General features: G+C 39.1%; 1 pseudogene; it reads right to left on the reverse strand.

Moving 5' to 3' along the window:
• Positions 1-2872: 2872 nt before the first annotated feature.
• LOC101123525 (palmitoyltransferase ZDHHC16-like) lies at positions 2873-4535 on the reverse strand (annotated as a pseudogene).
• Positions 4536-19699: the final 15164 nt, after the last annotated feature.

Consider the following 19699-nt stretch of genomic DNA (forward strand, 5'->3'; position numbering starts at 1 on the left):
TTCTATGAGCATACACACGTTTCTTCACTATTTTTGGCTTATTAAGTCTAACGACTTTATTTCTTCTCTTGGGAAAAAAGTTGTGATAACATGCGATATTGATGTTATAGGAATAAGTATTTTAAATATTAACATATTCACAGATTTGTAGCTCAGATTTTACCTTGAAAATAACAGCGTGCATGTGTACTCAGTCACTTCAGTTGTGTCTGACTCTTTGTGACCCTATGGACTGTAGTCTGCCAGGCTCCTCCATCCATGTGATTCTTCTAGGAAGAATACTGGAGTGGGCTGCCATGACCTCTGCCGGGGGATTTTCCCAACCCAGGGATTGAACCTGCATATCCTGCATTGCAGGCGGATACTTTGCTGAGCCAAGTATTTTAAATATTAAAATAGTTACAGATTTGCAGCTCAAATTTCATTTTGAAAATAATATCTCTATTTAAAATTATTATCCTAAAAGTCCTAGTACCACTTTGTTCATTCACTTATTCTACAAATATGTATTAAGGTAATAATGTAGGTCATCAATCTACCCCTTTTTTGAATTTTTCTTGACATCTAGAAGAAATGAGCCAAAAATATAATGAGAATCACTTGAAGTTAGGGGAGGAAAGGAAATGATAGTTTTTTTTTTTTTTAAGTATTATTTTAAAACGTATAATGGGGGAAATAGTTGTAAACCCATATATAATGGTGTACTACAGTTTTAAGCTCTCATTTACTTAGATTTTTTCAGAAGCAAGAAGTACGATAAAGAGAATTCAATGCCATCCTTTAAATATCGGTCTTGTAGTTGTAAATTACTGCAACAAAGTTAACCCTTATCCATACTCATTTTGGCTGCTGCTTATGGGTTCATGTCCTGCTGCATCCCTATTGTACTCAGTTTAGAAATAACTCAGCTTCCTACTGCAAATCCTTTATAATGAGGACAATTTAATCCTAAACTTCCATTGTAAGCTGTTCTTACAGAGAATTTGTTTCATTGATAATATTTTAGTTGATCTTCTTTAGAAGTAACACTTCATCTTTTGTGATATCTTGGCTAGTTATGAAGGATTACTCTTAGCAATGAGTTTTAATCTATTTTTTCATTAAATTTATAAACAATCATTGAATATGTTTAATACACATACATATTAATGTATTTAAGTTAAATTTAATGACAAAATATATTAACTAGGCAGATAGTGTAAAAAAATATTTAATACATTTTAGTGTTCATTTAGGACACCAGAGTTTAACTCAGAAATTAATGTATTTATTCTGCTAACGTTTAATGAAGGGATGTGGCTATAAATTACAAATAATAATCAAAATTAGTTTTGTTCATCATTTGTTTTAAAATAAGGGTCTATAGGGCCAGAAAGTTAATGGAAAAAAAAAATCCTATGCTTTCATAAAGTTTACTATCTAAGTAACTAACACTAAATTAAGCAAATTTGAACTAGGCAAAGATATTTCATAGAAAAGAAACTCCTTGACTTGGTTAAATGGAAGGAACAAATTCTCATTTCCAAGTATAAGTTTTGGAGTTAAGACAACTCAACTTGAAATGCCTTTGGGCCAATTTTCTCATTTTTTTAAGTTCCCACCTCTCTTCTCCCTAAGTCCTCCTACTACCCGCAACGTTTTCTTGTGTTAGGTGGTTATGATATCCCAAGCACAGTCCCCGGCACATACCTCAGCTACTTCCAAAGATTTCATTGACCTCCCCTGCCACACACATTTTCCTTTGAGAAAAGAATAATTTAGAGACTGAGAAATAGAGTAGTGAGTTAAAAATAGGTGAAACAGAATCAGTGTCACCCCGGGCTAATTCTACTTTGCTTCTATGTGGTGGGAAAATTGGGGATAATTACTTTTTATTATAATTTCTTTTCCTGTCTTCTTTCCAAAAATCGAGTTTTCAAGCAAATACTTGCATTCAAGTGAGAGAATTTCTAGAAGTTCAAGTCTATCATTTCACTCAGGCAGTAACACTTGACTTGGAATAACAGATCCACTAGAACCTGTGGATTCAATTGCTTCATATGATAAATTAGAGTAGTAAAACCTAAATCACAAGGTCATTAGGAGGATTAAATTAGAAAATATCTACAAAATGCCAAGCAAGCAATACAAAAGGTGCAAGCAACAATTAATGTATATTAATTAGATGTGGATAGATATTTATTTATAGAAGCGGTCTTGAAACTTTATCTTCATATTTTATGAACATATTTTAAAAGCCAAACTAGAATCATTCTTTTTATTTCTAGAATTTTTACTCTTTGTAGAAGAAAACTACTAATAGAAGAGTTTTATTGAAATAAATAAGATATACATATTTTATACATGAAATTCACAACACTATGCATGATCCTTCCTTATGTAACTTTTTTTTTTTTCTCATAAAATCAAATACCTTTATTTTTGCTCCCTTCAGCAGCACATGAGAAGTGGCCGTGACCTCAGCAGTAGGCCTGGTATCTTTGCCCTGTTGAGAAGCCAGAATCTCATCTTGACCATTCAGCTGTTTCCTCAGACCGCAAGTGGAAGAGGTGGTGGCCAACCCCAGTGCTGTAACCTGGAGGAGATCAGGGTCAACCTGGCAAGGTTGCTAGCTGCCTGATCTCCAGTCTGGGGCTGGAACTTCTGTTTGCCTGAGTAAAGTGACATCAGTCCTAGGATTTCTCCACGTCGTGCCTTGCTTCTGCAATGGCCAGGAGACTGGTCCTTGAGCTGTCTCCGCATGGTACCCTGGGGCAGGCCCACTGGCTCTTTTGACTCAAGGATCTCATGAAGCTATCCTTGGAGGCCCTTGAGGCAATGCCAGAAGCATGTTGGTGCTCAAGTTGTGGCTGACACACTCCAGCTCACATGCTCACACTGTCATCACAGAGGCTGAGTGAGCAGTCACCCAGGGCAGGGGATCCCAGCTCATTCCGTTCCCATGGGACAAGTGACTGGAAGGTAACAACACCAGAGTAAGCCAGTGCCTTCCTGTGTCCACACCCAGGAATACCTTCCAGTTGTCCAAGCAGCCATAGTTGTAATGATTCCTAAAAATTGCTCTTGGCCTGCAGCCACCGACGCTCCTTCTTGTTGATGTGCCTTTCAACGCTAATCTCACCTCGACTGATGAGCACAGCCTGCCATACAGTTAGGGCACCCAGGGCAAGTGCCACAGAACTGCACAGGAACCAGAGGTAGACAATACTCTTGTGAGTCACTCTTTCTTGGAAGGAGAGAATGGGTGGTGGAGTCTGGTGGCAAGTCTAGATGGCAGCATAAGCCTCCCGGAAAAGGTCCCAGCTTCCACAGCTATTGCAGATGCTGCAGTGGTATGTTCAGGCTGGCATGGGGTTAATGCACTTCTTAAAGATGGAGATTGTTATCCTATCATCCTGCCCTGGGGTGGGTATCCAGGTGGGGTGGTGATAGCCTGGTAGTAATGGAAAACTATGAGAATCAGATTCCAGTGACTATAGAAGAAATGCCAGCAGAGCCAGAGCACGGAGTAGATGTGGAGGATGAGAGGCAGGACACACAGATAGGCGATGGCCACAATGGAGCTGGTCAGCACGATCACCAGCACCACAAACACCACCCCATACCAGCGGATCATGTTGTCCACCAGCCAGTAGATAGGCTCAAAGGCAGCGTCCATGGTGGTGTCACTGCCCCCGAAGGAGCTGTAGAGCAGGGAGCGCAGGAGGAGCTTGCCACAGTCCTGGCACTGCATCAGGCCGTGGAGCAGAAGTGGGCAGTGGCACCTGTAACCCAGAAGCAGAAGCAGGCACAGGCAGAGGCAGGCAGGGCCCAGCACAGGCTCCTCTGGCCCCACATGGCTCCTAGGAAAATGCAGGAACGTGAGGGGCCAGCCTGGATCCTGACCCTCCGTGCCCCACAAGTGGACAGCTTAGATGCAGAGACCTAAGGCTGAGGACCTCTGGGCCAGTCACCAGCTGTGGGAAATAGGGAGGCAGCTCCAAGCTCAAGCAGGGTCTCTGGAATTGTCTGTGTGGACAGACCACTGGATGGAACCCAACCAATGTGCACAAAGCTATCCACATGGCCGTGGGCCCGGCCACTGTAGCAGAGGTATCCAGGATCTCCTGCCTGCCCTGTGCTGTGCTTAGTTGCTCACCCATGTCCGACTGTTTGTGACCACAAGGACTGTAGCCCACCAAGCTCCTCTGTCCCTGGGGATTCTCCAGGCAAGAATACTGGAGTTGGCTACCATGCTTTCCTCCAGGGAATCTTCCCAATCCAGGGATCTAACCCAGGCCTCCTGGATTATGGAAGTACTTAATAAATACTTGCTGAATGAACAAACTGGAGGGATGAAGTGGAAAGGCTGGTCAAATGTCCATCTGTCCCATTTGGTCTCTATCTTGAAGTATCTCAGAGATACGGTACAAGTCGAATCCTATCCCTGGAGATGAATTTCCAAATCTATGAAATGGGCAAGTTGGCTGAGCTGACCTTCCAGCTCCACACCTCAGGGCAGCCCAGATGGTGTGCTCTGTCTGGTTTGAGGGCATGGCTGTGCAGAGCAGGAACTCCAGCTCACAAGACCTGGGAACAGGGCCCGACCCATAGCCCGCCACCCATAGGGCCAGCCTGCAGACCTGGACCCACTGTCAGCCCATCGCTCTAACGTTTCATCTGTGTTGACTCAGACAGTAAAGAATCTACCTGAAGTGTGGGAGACCTGGGTTCAATCCCTGGGTTGGGAAGATCTCCTGAAGGAGGGCATGACAATGCACTCCAGTATTCTTGACTAGAGAATCCATGGACAGAGAAACCTGGTGGGCAACAGTCCATGGGGGTGTAAAGAATTGGACAGGATTGAGTGACTAAGTGCAGCACACATCCATGTTTGAAGATGTATTGCTACTGCTACTGCTAAGTCATGTCAGTTGTGTCTGAATCTGTGTGACCCCATAGACAGCAGCCCACCAGGCTCCTGTCCCTGGGATTCTCCAGGCAAGAACAATGGAGTGGGTTGCAATTTCCTTCTCCAATGCATGAAAGTGAAAAGTGAAAGCGAAGTCGTTCAGTCCTGTCTGACTCTTAGCGATCCCATGGACTATGGCCTACCAGGATCCTCTGTCCATGGGATTTCCCAGGCAAGAGTACTGGAGTGGGTTGCCATTGCCTTCTCCGTGAAGATGTATTAGTAGTTATATAATTTGTATCAACTAGGAACTGCATAGTGATAAGGGCTAATGCTTATTGAATGCTTGCTATGATTATTCAAAATGCTCTATATGTACTCTGTAATTTAATTTAAATGATAATCCTATGTATAGAGATATAGAGGAAAAGAAACTTAAATTTAAATTGCACATTATCAAGAGCTATAAAATAGAGGTGAGAAGACAAAAGTAAACAGCTGACTTTAGAATCTGTAGCCCTTTATAATACTGTTTGCAAAGACAGGTACAATAAAAGACAGAAATGATATGGACCTAACAGAAACAGAAGATATTAAGAAGAGGTGGCAAAAATACACAGAGGAACTATACGAAAAAGATCTTAATGACCCAGATAACCACGATGGTGTGACCACACACCTAGAGCCAGGCATCCTGGAATGTGAACTCAAGAGGGCCTTAGGAAGCATCACTACAAACAAAGCTAGTGGAGGTAATGGAATTCCAGTTGAGCTATTTCAAATCCTAAAAAATGATTCTGTGAAAGTGCTGCACTCAATATGCCAGCAAATTTGGAAAACTCAGCAGTGGCCACAGGACTGGAAAAGGTCAGTTTCACTCCAATCCCAAAGAAAGGCAATGCCAAGGAATGCTCAAGCTACCGCACAATTGCACTCATCTCACATGCCAGTAGAGTAATGCTCAAAATTCTCCAAGCCAGGCTTCAACAGTACATGAACCATGAACTTCAGATGTTCAAGCTGGATTTAGAAAAAGCAGAGGAACCAGAGTTCAAATTGCCAACATCTGTTGGAACATCAAAAAAGCAAGAGAGTTCCAGAAAACATCTGCTTTTGCTTTATTGACTATGCCAAAGCTTTTGACTGTGTGGATCACAACAGACTGTGGAAAATTCGTAAAGAGATGGTAATATCAGACCACCTGACTTGCCTTCTGAGAAATCTGTATGCAGGTCAAGAAGCAACAGTTAGAACTGGACATGGAACAACAGACAGTTTCAAAATTGGGAAAGGAGTATGTCAAGGCTGTATACTGTCACCCTGCTTATTTAACCTATATGCAGAGTATATCAAGAGAAAGTGCTTATGGCAGAAAGCAAAGAACTAAAGAGCCTCTTGATGACAGTGAAAGAGGAGAGTAAAAAGAGTTGTGTCATACTCTTTGTGACACCAAGGACTGCAGCATGCCAGGCTTCCCTGTCAACCAACTTCCAGACCTCACTAAGACTCATATCCATCAAGTCAGTGATGTCACCCAACCATCTCATCCTCTGTCATGCCCATCTCCTGCCTGATCTTTCGCATCATCAGAGTCTTTTCAAATGAGTCAGTTCTTTGCAACAAGTGGACAGAGTATTGAAGTTTCAGCTTCAGGTTCAGTCCCTCCAAGGAATATTCAGGCCTGATTTCCTTTAGGATGGACTGGTTGGATCTCTTTGCAGTCCAAGGGACTCTCAAGAGTCTTCTCCAACACCACAGTTCAAAAGCATCAATTCTTCCACACTCAGGTTTTTAATAGTCCAACTCTGACATTCATACACGACTACTGGAAAAACCATAGCTTTGAGTAGAGGGCCTTTGTCGGCAAAGTAATGTCTCTGCTTTTTAATCTGCTATCTATGTTGGTCATAGCTTTTCTTCTAAGCAGCAAGCATCTTTTAATTTTATGAGTGCTGTCACCATCTGCAGTGACTTTGGACCCCCCCCAAAAAAAAAATAGTCTCTCACTGTTTCCATTGTTTCTCTATCTATTTGCCATGAAGTGATGGGAATGGAGGCCATGATCTTAGTTTTCTGAATATTGAATTTTAAGCCAACTTTTTCACTCTCCTTTTTCACTTTCATCAAGAGGCTTTTAATTCCTCTTCACTTTCTGCCATAAGGGTGGTGTCACCTGCATATCTGAGGTTATTGATATTTCTCCTAGCAATCTTGATTCCAGCTTGTGCTTCTTCCAGCCCAGCATTTCTCATGATGCACTCTGCATAGAAGTTAAATAAGCAGGGTGACAATATACAGCCTTGACATACTCCTTTCCCGATTTGGGACCAGTCTGTTGTTTCATGTTCAGTTCTAAGTGTTGCTTCTTGACCTACAAAAAGGTTTCCCTACTCCTCAGTGTTTCAGAAGAATTTGAAAAGGATTGGTATTAACTTTCCTTTGAATGTTTGGTATTATTATTACCTGTGAAGCATATGGCACTGAATTTTTTTTTAGAGGTTTTTGAGTACTGATTCACTATACCTACTCAAAATCAGTCTGCTAATAAGATTTTCTGTTTTGTGTTGATTCAGTCTTGTTAAATTGTAGGTTTCTAAGAATTAATTTATTTATCCTATGTTATCAAATTTTGCTATATAATGGTTCTTTGTTGTCTTTCAGTTGTACAGTTGTGTCTGACTCTTTGTGACCCCATGGACTGCAGCAAGCCAGACTTTCTTTTCTTTCTCTATCTCCTAGAGTTTACTCTAACTCACGTCCATCGGGTTGATGATGTCATCTAGCCATCTCATCCTCTATCACCCCCTTCTCCTCCTTCCCTCAATCTTCCCCAACATCAGGATCTTTCCCACTGAATTGGCTCTTTGCATCAGGTGGCCAAAGCATTGGAGCTTCAGCATCAGTCCTTCCAACGAATATTCAGAGTTTATTTCCTTTAGGATTGACTGGTTCGATCTCCTTGCTGTCCATTTAATTCTCAAGTCTTCTCCAGCACCACAGTTTGAAAGCATCAGTTCTTTTGTGCTCAGCCTTATTTATGGTCCAACTCTTGCGTCTGTACATGACTACTGGAAAAGCCCATAGCTTTCACTACACAGATCTTAGTTGGCAAATTGATGTCTCTGTTTTTTAATAAGCTCTCTAGGTTACTCATAGCTTCCCTTCCAAGACCAGGCATCTTTTAATTTCATGTTGCAATCACTGTCTGCAGTGATTTTGGAGCCCAAGAACAGTAAATCTGTCACTGCTTACATTTCCTCTGCTATTTGCCATGAAGTGATGGGACCAGATGGCATGATTTTATTTTTTGAATGTTGAGTTTCAAGCCAGCTTTTTCACTTATCTCTTTCATCCTCATCAAGAAGTTCTTTAGTTCCTCTTTGGTTCCTGCCATTAGAGTGGTATCATCGCATATTTGAGTTTTTATATATATATATATATATATATATATATATATATATATATATATCTCCCCATAGAAATCTTGATTCTAGCTTGTAATTCATCCAGCCCAGCATTTTGCATGAAGTACTCTGCATAGAAGTTAAATAATCAGGGTGACAATATACAGCCCTCATACTCCTTTCCCAAACTTGAACCAGTCACTTGTTCCATGTCTGATTCTGTTGCTTCTTGACCCACATAACAGGTTTCTCATGAGACACACATAAGGTGGTCTTGTATTCCAGTCTACTTAAGAATTTTCCACAGTTAGTTATGATCCACAGAGTCAAAGGCTTTATCATATTCAATGAAGCAGAAGTAGATGTTTTCCTGGAATTCCTTTGCTCTGTCTATGTTCCAACGAAGGTTGACAATTTGATTTGTGGTTCCTTTGCCTTTTCTAAATCCAGCTTATATATCTGAAAGTTCTTGTTTCACATACTGTTGAAACCTAGCTTGAAGGATTTTGAGCAAAAACTGCTAGCTTGTGAAATGCGTGCGATTGTGTGGTAGTTTGATCATTTTGGAGCACTTTCCTTCTTTGGGATTGAAATAAAAATTGACCTTTTCCTGTTCTGTGGCCACTGCTGAGTTTTCCAAATTTGCTGGCATATTTAGTACAGCACTTTAGCAGCATCACCTTTTAGGATCTGAAACAGCTCAGCTGTAATCTTGTCACCTCCACTAGCTTTATTCATAGTAATGCTTCCTAAGGCCCACTTGATTTAACACTACAAGATATCTGGCTTTAGGTGAGTAACCATACCATTGTGGTTATCTTGGTTATTGTATAGTTCTGTGTATTCTCACCACCTTGTTTTAATCTTTTCAGCCTTTGTTACGTCCTTACCATTTTTGTCTTTATCATGCCTATCTTTGCATGAAAGTTTCCCTTGATATCTCCAGTTTTCTTGAAGAGATCTCTAGACTTTCCCATTCTATTGTTTTCCTCTATTTCTTTGCATTGTTCACTGAAGAAATCCTCCTTATATCTCTTTACTATTCTCTGGAAATCTGACTTTAGTTTGGTGTATCTTTCTTTTTCTCCCTTGCTTTCTCTTCTCTTCTTTCCTCAGCTATTTGTAAAGTCTCTTCAGACAACCACTTTGCCTTCTTGTATTTCTTTTTCTTTGGGATATTTTTGGCCACTGTCTCCTGTGCTATGTTACAAACCTCCATCCATAGATCTTCAGGTACTGTGTCTAACAGAACTAATCCCTTTAATCTAATTGTCACCTTCATTGTATAATCACTAGGAATTTGGCTTAGGTTATAGCTGAATGGCCTGGTGGTTTTCCCTACTGTCTTCAATTTAAACCTGAATTTTGCAATAAGAGCTGATGATCTGAGCCACAGTCAGCTCCAGGTCTTATTTTTGCTGACTGTATAGAGTTTCTTCATGTTTGGCTGCAAGGAACATAAGAAATTTGATTTCAGTATTGACCATCTGATAATGTCCAGGTATAGCATTCTCTCTTGCATTGTTGAAAAGGGGTGTTTGCTATGACCAGTGTGTTCACTTGCCAAAAGTCTGTTTGCCTATGCCCTGCTTCATTTCGAACTCTTAGGTCAAACTTCCCTATTATTCCAGGTATATCTTGACTTCCTACTTTTGTATTCCAATTACTTATGAGGAAAAGGAGTCCTTTTTTTTTTTTTTTTTTTTTTTGGTGTTTACTCTAGAAAGTGTTGTCGGTCTTCACAGATTTCCCATTCCACTCACCAATTTCCACTTCTTTGGCATTAGTGGGTGAGGCATATTTTCAATGTGATGTTGAATGGTTTGTCTTGGAAAGAACCGAGGTCATTGTGTCATTTTTGAGATTGCTCCCAAGTACTGCATTTCAGACTCTTTTGTTGACTATGAGCGTTACTACATTTCTTGTAATGGATTTTGTCCACAGTAATAGATTTAATGGTCATCTGAATTAGATTCACCCATTCCCATCCATTTTAGTTCACTGATTCCTAAAACATTAGCATTCACTCTTGCCATCTGCTGCTTGACCACATCCAATTTACCTTGATTCATGGACCTAAATACCAGGTTCCTATGCAGTAGTGTTCTTTACAGCATTGAAATATGCATTCACCATCAGGCACATCTACAACTGAGTGCTATTTCTGCTTTAGCCCAGTCACTTCATTCTTTCTGGAGCTATTAGTAATTACTCTCTTTTCTTTCTTAATAGTATATTGGACACCTGCCATCTTGAGGAGCTCATCGCCAAGGTTATGCCTTTTTGCTTTTTTTTTCATACTGTTCATGGGGTTCTAGTGGCGAGAATCCTGTAGTGGATTGCAATTTCCTTCTCCAGTGGACCACACTGTGTCAGAACTCTTCACTATGACCCGTCCATCTTGGTTGGCCCTACAAGGCATGTCTCATAGCTTCATTTCATTTCCTAAGTCCCTTTGCCACACCAAGGCTGTGATATCTAAAGTGAGTCTATTTTACACAGGATAGAGGTGTTTTTTTTTTTTCCCTTAATCTATTGAATCTTTTGAGGAATTTATTTACAATTAGATAATTATTAATAGGTATGTCAGTTTATAGTTTCCCAGGTGGCACTAGTGGTAAGAACCTGCCTGCCAATGCAGGAGACATGAGATTTAGATTCAATCCCTGGGTTAGGAAGATCCCCTGGAATAGGGCATGGCAACCCACTCTAGTATTCTGGCCTGGAAAATCCTATGGACAGGGGAACCTGGTGGGCTACAGTCCATAAGGTTGCAAAGAGTCCTCCACAACTGAGGAGATTAGCATGCACGCAGGCATGCATATTATTTTGGTAATTGTTTATCCAGCGTCTTTGTAGTTCCTCTCCTCTTCTTCTTCTTCTTTTTTTTTTTTTCCTTTGTTGTTTGATAACTTTCTTTAGTGGTATGCTTAGATTCCTTTCTCTTATATAAATTTGTGAAGAGAAAGTTGCTCGATCGTGCCCAACTTTTTCTGACCCCATGAACAATACAGTCCATGGAATTCTCCAGGCTGGAATATTGGAGTGGGTAGCCCTTCCCTTCTCCAGGGGATCTTCATAACCTAGGAAACAAACCCAGGCCTCGCTCATTGCAGGCGAATTGTTTACCAGCTGAGCCACAAGGAAAGCCCCTTATATGTGTTTAGTACAGTTTTTTGTTTGTTTGTGGTTACTATGAGGCTTACAAATAGCAATTTACATCTCTATCAATCTGCTTTAAATTGAGGACAACTTAAGCTTGATCTTATTTTAAGAGTCAGTATTTTTACTTTACTCTCTATATTTTATGTTTTTGATGTTACATTTCACATTTTATCATTGTGTGTCCCTTCACTAATTATTATAATTATACTTACTTTTACTTATCTTTTCTTGTAACCTTAATATTAATATCATAAAGAATATTTCATTGCTTTTAATATATTTTTAACTGTTTAATGAGATTTATTTTTTCATTCTTTTCCTTGTTACCAATTAGGATCCTTTTGTTTCAGCTTAAAGAGTTTACATCAACATTTTTTGTAAGGCTGGTTTAATTGTGATAAACTCCTTTAGATTTTGCTTATCTTAAAAAAAAGAAAACAAAAATCTTTCTCTCTCCTTTATTTCAGAATGATAACTTGGCCAAGTAGAGTATTCTTGGCTGGAATTTTTGTTTTCCCTTTCAATATATCATACCCCTCCCTTTTGATCTTCAAACTTTCTGTTGAAAACTCTGCTGATAGTGTTAGGTAGTAAAATCATTAAAATGTTAATGATTTTAATATTCTCTTCTTGTCTTTAAGTTTTGACATTTTAATTATGATATATCTTGTTGTCAGTCTCTGAATCATTGTTATTTAGGGCTCTCTTGGTTTCCTGTTCTGGATGTCTATTTTCAGTCCCAGGTTAGGGAAGGTTTTAGCTATTATGCATTCTAATAAGATACTTGTTTCTTTCTCCCTTCTCCTTCTGGGGGCCTTATAATGCAAATGTTAATTTGTTTGATGACCCTTAAATCTTTTATGCTGTCTTCACTTTTTGTTATTTTTCTTCCGTTTGGCACTCTTGTATTTTCATCTCTTCACTGAAATTCTCACTGTGTTCACCCACTTCCCTCCTCAGTTTGGTAAGCATCTTTTATGACTATTACTTTGAGTGCTTATAGTGTGAATTACTTATCTTCATTTCATTAAGGCTTTTACTGAGGTTTTATCTTGTTCTTCCGGTTGGAACACAGTCCTCTATTTCTTCATTTTGCTTGATCTCTGTTAGTTTCTAGACAGTAGACGAAACAATCATCTCTCTCAGTCTTAAAGGACTGGCCTGGTGCAGAAGATGAACATTGCCATTCAAGCCTGCTTCAGCCCTTTATTATCTCTCAAACCTTCATGCTTGTCCATGTAGTCTATTATATTTTTAATAGCTTTCAATAGTTGAGGAAGTGTGAAGGCCCACCAGTGTCCCTAAAAGAGATCTCAGCACTTAGATTCAGGTTTGGAAACCAGATTCTCAGGCAGTAGCTTTTTAAAGTATGCAAGTAGTTATAGCCAGGTGGGACTACAAGTATGGGGCTTCTCAGGTGGTGCTAGTGGTAAAAAACCTGCATGCTAATGCAAGAGACATAAGTGATGTGGGTTTGATCCCTGGGTCAGGGAAATCCCCTGGAGGAGGGCACAACAACCCATTCCAGTATTCTTGCCTGGAGAATCCCATGGACAGAGGAACCTGGTGGGCTTTAAGTCCATCAGGTCACAAAGAGTCAGGCATAAGTAAAGCAACTTAGTACAGGGACTGTAAGTATAAGCCGCACTGTCCAAAGGATCAGGCAGTGTCCCTTGAGGAGCAGTCACAAAAAAATAGGGCTCCAGATGAACATATCAAATTTTTTTTTTTTTTCTGGGATATAAGAGAAAGCTGGAGTGAGACAAATGGAGAGTGTCAAGATGGTGCCCACAGCTTACACTTTTTGAGAGCAGCTTCATAGCCTACTAAATGTGTGTCAAACCTGAAGTCTTTTCTCAGGCCAGAGCTCCAGGACAAATAAAGGAGTTTCCTTCAGAGAAAGACTGGGGCTTTGCCTTAGTTTATGCAATACCTAAGTATTGTGTGTGTGTGCGGGGTGGTGATGCAGCCACAGTCTGCTGGGACCTAGGAATGCAAATGCTATGGCCACCAGTGCCAGGCTATCAAGAGTCATCCTCTGGGTGGCAGCTGCCCAAACTGGGGAACCTGACATAAGAGCTAGGTTACCAGCTATATGTACAGCTCTCTTCCATGACACACTATGCTTTGGATCACAGTATAGGAAGAGCACAAAGACAGGTGTCTGGAAAGGATGATAGCCAACTGCTAGAGTCCTTCCTCTCAGGCCACAGCCATGACGATTAGCTAATAGGCTTCATTCACAGAAAGACTGGGCCCCTGAATTTGTTGCCTTTTGTTGTGCCTCGGGGGTGGTAGCTATTTAAAAACTTTTTCTCTGTTATAGTCATGTAGGACTCACAAATGGAAGCCCCACTAGCCGACAGAGCCAGGTAATGTAGAGGTATCCCCTGAGAGAGTCACTAAAATTAGGGTGCCAGACAGGCATATGAGCTTCTTTCTGAGTGACACTAATTATTACAGTCCCTTGGAACCAGCGGCCAAAATCCCCCTGGTCTCCATAGTCAGGCAGCCAAGAGGTATTCTCTGCATGGGAACCATGGAGCTCAGAGCACGAGACACATGGGACAGCTCCCTCCCAGGAGATACTGGTGCTTTGGAGCACAAGAAGGTAAACACATGAAGATGCAATCCTCATGAAAATATCTCCATGCCTAGATAATGTTTCAACAGATTCCTAGATGTGTGTGTGAAATTAGATGCCTGCCCTTGGCTGATGCTTTACTTATAAGCAGGTCATCGTCCTTCACTTAAAGTCTAGTTGTCTGAGTTGCACTCTGGGATAGCTTACTCTGAGCATTGCAAGGACCCTTTAAGAGCTATCTCCCAGATGGCCACTATCTTGTGAGCCCTTTTGGTTTTCAAAATTGGATATTTTGGTGGCTTTTCTCTCCGGTGAAGTTCCCATGTAGAGTTTGAACGCTTTGCTTCTTAGAGATAGCTCTGGGTTTTGAGCTTCTTCCAGTCGTGGGTCTCTGTGCTGTGGGTAGGATTTATGGCATAATTATGTCCCAGCCTCCCCAACCCACTTTGATGTGGCTTTCTTCTTGTTTGCTCAATAGTCCTCACTCAGCCAGCCTTTAGTTTTGTTTTGTTTTGCTTTGCTTTAGGGTAAAATTTTCCAAAAGTAACTGTAGATTCAGTGTATTCATATTGAACCAAAACCGTGGTCAAATTATCAGAATTAGTCTATGCTTAGTTTGACAACTACAATGACAACAAAACCTCTGCTGTATACCTTATATTAAGACCAGCTAAGCCACAAGAGAAGCTCATGAGTACTGGAGTGGGTAGCCTATCCCTTCTCCAGCACATCTTCCCAACCCTGGAATCAAACCGATGTTTCCTGCATTGCAGGTGGATTCTTTACCAACTGAGCTATCAGGGAAGCCCTATACTAAACATAGAGAGTGGTAATTGAATTCTGCAAAAATAACCTAGGAAAACTAAAAAACAACAACAACAGGAAAATATCTACAGGAAATTTTTTTTACCCTGATTAACTCTGATGCAAGTTATTAAAGAATCTGGTTCTAGGGTGTCAAGAAAAAAAAATAATAAGATCATGAAAACTTGTGTTAATTTGCTCTGATAAGTTCATATTGTGTAAAAAAATGATCCTATTTGCTTTATCAATGTGGTGTATACACAAAATATAGTCTCTGCACTTGCAAATTATTGGCTACTGATAGAGCTCTACCAAACAAAAACAAAAAATACGCTTTGTACACTGTGATACCTCTAGTTTTACTTGTCAGTGGATTTTAGATTCGAGAATTAAACCAGCCAGAGTGTTTATATCTCACTGTTATTACCAGCAAAGATTTTAAATGGCCCATACATCTATATGTGACACTAAGGGAATATGTCTGTTATGCTGAAAGGTAGGCTGTTTGCATGAAAGTCCCAGTGACTCAAAGGAACATAGCTTTGGAAGCTCAGATTATTTTGTGAAAAAATAAAATCCCATGGACGAAGGAGTGTGGTAAGCTACAGTCCATGGGTCACAAAGAGTTGGACACGACTGAGTGACATCACATACACACATACATACATACAAGAAGGGAGGGTAGTATTTTGGTCCTCACTTTTTGGGTATCTGACCATGTGATCTTGGCCTTCTTCCTTCTTATTTAAAACCAAGTAGATTATTTTTAAGGTTCCCTTGAGCTCATCTCATAAAATTCATATCTCTTCAAGCATAGGTTTTCACTATCAGTATTAGATGAGCTAATAAGGCTGCTTCTCTTCATGGAATATCTTTCTTGCAAAAAATATATATATTCTTTATATTTTTATGATTTTTCCTATAAGAGTGAATATGGAAAGTAAATTTATGCACTAGAAGTTTTAGGTATTTGATAATAAAATATATTATTTGGAGACTTATTAGTAGACTTGTAATAAGCAAATAGTGATGAAAAAGGATCATTTCTGTTAAGGAAGTTAGACTCTATGTGGTTGAGTCTCTCACACTACTGTAATTGACTGCAGCTTAAGTAACATTAGATGTATTTTTTATGCTTAGAAGGAAAAATCTCCATGGCCTTCTTCGGATTTGCATGATGTTTTACTAATTAGCATATCAATAAATTAGAACCTCATTTTTCTGAATGCGTTTTCTCTTTGGAATCCTACTTATTTGCTTCATATTAAAGATTCTCCCAATTTAACCACAGAACTTGAACTTAAAACAAAAACTGCACTACTCCAATTTTGGAAAGTGTCCAAAAACCTTTAGAGTCACTCAGTCCATTTAACACTTGAAAAGCAAACTTGATTGAAGTCACTATGTGGCCGTGCTCTAAGTGAATAACATTCTCTCTGTGGCCATGCATAATTCTCTCTAGGTTTAATGCCAGTTGTGATTTTGCCTCAGTGGAATACCCCAGAGCATAGATACATGGGACTTGAATCATGCCTACTATTAAAATATTAAAAATATTAAATAATTCTCAATGTATGCAAATGAATAATAATAGGATTGTCACAGAGCCACAAAGAAGGAAAACGAAAACACACTTCTTAGTCGATAAAGATTTTTCATTAGGAACTAACAAACTTGTTGGCTCAAGACCAGTAACGTTAAGGGGAATTTTTGTTTTTGTGAGCATAATACAGCGTTTTGAGCATAGAGGTCATGGAACAGGGCACGGAATTCAATCAGCTGCTCCTTACTCATAGAGCACACAGGAACTTAGGGTATATGGCCAGTAATGAGATTCTTTGCTAAAAGAAGCAGGTTTTCAGATCTTGATTTCCCCAGCAGAAGCCTCATTTGTGTTTTTCACCCAACTTTATTGAAGAATAATTGACAAATATAATCATATATATTTAAAGCATACACTGCGATGATTTGACATACATATACACTGTGGAATGATTACCAGGCTCAAGAAAATTAACATATCCATCAGCTCACACAGTTAAATCTCTCTTTTTGTGGTGAGAATACTTAAGGTTTATTCTCAGCCTCTCTCAAGTATATAATAGCATATTATTAGCAGTAGTCACCATACTATATACTAGGTCCTCAGTACTTACTGTTCTTAGAACTGAAGGATTGTGCCATTTAAGCTATATCTCCCCATTTCTCCCTCTTCCAATCTCCCGGCAATCTATTCTATTCTCAGTTTCTATTACTTGGCTTTTTCTTGCTGTTGTCATTCATGTGTGTGTGTGTGTGTGTGTGTGTGTGTGTGTGTGTGTGTGTTTGTGTGTGTGTGTGCCCAGTCAGGTCTGATTCTTTGTGACCTCATGGACTGTAACCCACCAGGCTCTTCTGTCCATGGAATTTTCTAGGCAAGAATACTGTAGCAGATTGTCATTTCCTCTGCAAGGAATCTTCCAGACCCAGGAATCAAACCTGCATTTCTTTTTTTTTTTTAATTTAAATTTATTTATTTTAATTGGAGGCTAATTACTTTACAATACTGTATTGGTTTTGCCATACATCAAAATGAATCCGCTGCAGGTGTACACATGTTCCCCATCATAAACTCCTCCCACTTCCCTCCCCATACCATCCCTCTGGATCATCCCAGTGCTGCGTTTCTTGTGTCTCCTGCATTGCAGGAAAACTCTTTACCAGTGAGCCAGCAAAGAAGCATTGTTTATATATAAGCAATGCCATGCAATATTTAGCTTTCTCTGTTTGGCTTATTTTACTTAGCCATAATGCTCTCCAGTTTCATCCATATTGTCACAAATAACAGGATTTTCTATTTTTATTGCTGAATAATATTCCATTTTATATGTACACATTTTCTCTATCCATTCATCCCATGGAGAACATTTAGATTATATCAGTATCTTGACTACTGTGAAACTTCTTTGGGTTTCTATGTAATTTCACTATAATTTTTAAGTTTTAGAAAAGCTAAGCTAAAATAATCTTTGTTTCTTAACTTTTATATTTCTAGAAGTCCACACTAAATGTACTACTACATGTTTAAACCTAAATGAAATAATTCATCCTGAAGTATTGAAATCAGAACATCTTGGAGAACAATTAGATTTTTTAAAGGTAGTATACATACATATATAGCATTCTATTGAGCCAGTGGTTCTCAATCAGAGAACACTTTCTCCCAGGAAACAGCTGGTTGTTGCAATTTGTTGGGAAAATTCTATATTAATATCTAGAAGCCAAGTATGTTGTTAAATATCCTACTTTTCACAGAACAGCCCCCATACCAAAGAATTATCTAGTCGAGTATATAAATAGTGCTGAAGTTGAAAAACCCTGCAATAGACTATTTCATGAATATATAACTTCCTTTTCTAATTTAAAACATTTAACAGTTTGAGACTGCTGAAGTATTACTATTGGGGATGTTACATTCTTCATTATGTATCTATATTTTTAGTATGTAATGTGTGTGTGTGTGTGTGTGTGTGTGTGTGTGTGTGTGTGTAATGAGAACTAGTCCTTCATATAGAACTGAATCGGAAAGTTCCCAAATATCAAGAAACATTCGCCTTATAATAAGCAAATCAATGATGGGTGACTCTTCTCCCCTGAGCTGGTGAAGAATTCACTCACATTTCTGGGGAATTGATGCATCTAACTTAACTGAACCTGAAACTCTTTTGTTCATTTAAAATGCAAGATAATCTCGTCAGAGTCTTGACACTGAGAAGCAAGAATAGTATTCTTGCTACATTTTCTGTGTTTTTAGGGAAGCAAATACAGAATGTTCACTCTACAGGGGCCCTTAGAGATCATCTGTTCTAATCCTCTTATTTTATAGATGGAGAGAATAATCCTCAAACAAGAGAAGTGTCGATCTGCAGTTGCACAACTAGTTAGTAACGAAACTAGCTCTATAGTTATGGTATATATCACCAGCAAAATGAGGTCATGATTTGATGACTTTGTAAAATTGAATCTATGTATATTGAAATGATTTATAATGGAATTTTGCTCAGCTGCAATAGTTTGGAATTGTCCTTTATAACTGGCATGACCTCTTTTGCCATCTAGATGAGATGGAACTTACCACATAATTATTTTTTCCTTCTTCAGGGTGTACCTTCTTTGTGCTAATATTACATTCACACTGGAAACATCATTTTCGAGTCACAATGTACCATATATAATATTCTACTTTAAATCATGTAATGCCTTTAAAGTCATACAAGTCTGTGTCTGTATGTCAGGGAGATTAGGAATGAGTCTCTAAAAATACATTCCTATCCACAAATCCATTAATCTTTTACATTTTTATGGAAAAAGTCTACTTTATGTCCTTGAACAATAGCCGGCATAAAGACTTTTTTTTTTTTTTTTTTTGCTTTATTGTTAATCTGTTTCTCCTGGATTTTGTGCCTTCATATATTAATAGGACAATATGGTCAAATTATTCTTCCTGTTTTAATTTCTGCCTCAACTTCAAGATAACTGATGTTGCCTTTAGATGAAAATTATAAAATTAATAGGAATTGCATATTTTTCTCTCAAGGAAATTATACTATAATCTATGTTTCATGTCAGTTTAAAGTGAAAGACATTGCAGAAGTTTGACCGAGTTATTAAAAAAGTACTTTTAGTTCTGTTGAAAGTATCATCTTGACTTATGTCCAGTTGACATACTCTTAAGTAATATTGTGTTATCTGTGCTTTCACTGACATATGTTAGTAAACTGAAGCTTCATATATAGGAAGCTGCAAGGCAATATATACTGACATAATGAACTCTGCTATTTGCATAGCCTCCACTTATATATAAGTGGTACG

Source organism: Ovis aries, chromosome 1 (assembly GCF_016772045.2).
Source record: "Ovis aries strain OAR_USU_Benz2616 breed Rambouillet chromosome 1, ARS-UI_Ramb_v3.0, whole genome shotgun sequence".
NCBI classification, from domain to species: Eukaryota; Metazoa; Chordata; class Mammalia; order Artiodactyla; family Bovidae; genus Ovis; species Ovis aries.